At 36.4% G+C, this 2,296-nt stretch overlaps 1 non-coding gene across 1 annotated transcript; it reads left to right on the plus strand.

Annotated features, from left to right (window-relative positions):
* Nucleotides 1-1,363: 1,363 nt before the first annotated feature.
* On the plus strand, nt 1,364-1,470 carry LOC128032738 (small nucleolar RNA R71). The gene has a single exon (XR_008189035.1). It is a non-coding gene; the product is annotated as a small nucleolar RNA R71 (small nucleolar RNA).
* Nucleotides 1,471-2,296: the final 826 nt, after the last annotated feature.

Consider the following 2,296-nt stretch of genomic DNA (forward strand, 5'->3'; position numbering starts at 1 on the left):
TAACTCAGCCGTACCAACATCAATTATTGTTCTAGCAGTTGCTAAAAAGGGGCGATATGAGATTATGGGTACCTCGCTACCCTCATCCATGTCTAAAACAACAAAATCAACAGGGAATATGAATTTATCTATTTGAAGAAGCACATCCCTAATAACACCTCTAGGGTATCTAATGGTTCAATCGGCTAATTGAATACTCATCCTAGTTTGATTGGGTTTCCCAAGACCTAGCTGTTTAAACATTTAGTTGGGCATGACATTAATACTAGCCCCTAAATCAGCCAAAGCATTATCAATATTCAAACTACCAATTAAACAAGGAATAGAAAAAATCCCTTTTATTTGCCAAAAGCATCTTTAGAAATTTGACGTAATTAGGCATCTGCGAAAGAGCTTCAACAAATGGTAAGATAATATGTAATTTTTTCAGAAGTTTGAGAAATTTACCAAATTATTCAACCGCGTGGTCTCTCTTCATCGCATTAGGACATGGCACTCGATGTTTATATTCTTTGGCAACTAGCGTTTGCTCTTTCTGTCTTACCTCAACCTTATCGTTATTTACCACAATTTCCTGTCTCAGTTCTTGTTCAAATTCAAGTAACCCTTTTTCATCTCAAATAATAATTGCATGAAGCTACTCTCTTGGGTTAGTTTCGATATTGCTAGGCAAACTACCCTGTGGTCTTTTTGAGATTAACTTAGCAAGTTGACCGATTTGATTCTTGAGTCCTTGAATCGAAACTTACTGATTTTTTAGTGCTGCCTTAGTGTTTTAAAAGTAGGTTTCTGACACCGAGATAAACTTTGTCAACATCTCCTCGAGATTCAGCTTTTTCTCCTGATGGTAAGGTTATTGTTGGAATCCAGGGGGGCTTGTGCTCTTTGATTTCCTTGACTACCCCAAGAGAAATTAGGATGGTTCCTCCAACCTGCATTATAGTGGTTACTATAAGGGTTATTTTGAGGCCTAGATTTATTAGCCATATAATTCATTTGTTTGGTCTCTGTGCTAGGAGCGAAGGGTAAACATTCTGGGTTAGTCATTCCACCTCTATTCGTAACTCAGTGCATCAGCGGATGTACCTGCGTAAAAACATATAAACCATCAATTTTTTTATTTAATTGTTCCACATGATTTGATAACATGGTGATTGCATCTAAGTTGAAAACACCAGTTGCTTTCATCAGCTTTGTCCTCATGGCTTGCCACTGATAATTATTCAGTGTCATCTCCTCAATAAACTCATAAGCCACTTCAGGTGTTTTATTATTTAGAGTACCGCCGGCTGCTGCACCGATTAACTGCCTTGTTGAAGGGATCAAACTGTTGTAAAAGGTTTGAACCTATAGCCATAGAGGTAACCCATGGTGAGGGCACCTTCTCAATAAATCATTATACCTCTCCCATGCATTATATAGAGTCTCTAAATCGATCTGCACAAAGGACGAGATATCATTCCTCAACTTAGTTGTTTTAGCCGGTGGGAAATACTCTAGAAAGAAATTCTTGGTCATTTGAACCCATGCGATAATGGAACCTCGTGGTAAATAGTTGAACCACTGTTTAGCTTTGTTCCTCAACAAGAAAAGGAATAACTGTAAGTGGATAGCATTATCAGTAACGCCATTCATTTTGAAAGTATCACAGGTTTCCATGAAATTGGCGAAATGAGTGTTTGGCTTCAGTTCAAAATTATTTACAGAAATAGTGTGTCTCACAATACTTGATTAAGCCTCAGTTAGAGTGGGCTTGGCATAATCGTACATAGTATGAGGAACATGATCTGGATTTGAAGGATTTACAGCAACTGCAGGAGGTAACTAATTATTCTGATTATCACCCATCTCCTCAGTAATAATAATGTCTTCTTGTTCGTCTATTATATTCTGTTGACCTTGCCTTACTTATCTACGATTTCTGCAAGCTATACTTGCAATTTCACTGTCACATAGTAATGGATCCGACGGCTTTTTCTTATCATAAACTAAGAGAACCTACCAGAAGCAAATAAAGGGAAAAAATTAGACTGTAACAATTAAACTAAAAACAGAATAAAAAATAAAATAAAATTAAAAATGGTTAAATTAATAAAAATAAAGTGTTGCTAATATTTTAGTCCATGACAACGGCTCCAAAACTTGATGGTCACTAAACTAACTATAAATACGATAAAGGCAGGCGCACCTATCGAACAATAGTATAGCTACGATGAGTAGGAAATATCGTATCCACAAGGACTAAAAGTACTTGTAATTACCATTTTTCTATTATTTAGCCGATAAATTGGAGTTA

This window comes from Gossypium raimondii, chromosome 1 (genome assembly GCF_025698545.1).
Source record: "Gossypium raimondii isolate GPD5lz chromosome 1, ASM2569854v1, whole genome shotgun sequence".
In the NCBI taxonomy this organism is placed as follows: Eukaryota; Viridiplantae; Streptophyta; class Magnoliopsida; order Malvales; family Malvaceae; genus Gossypium; species Gossypium raimondii.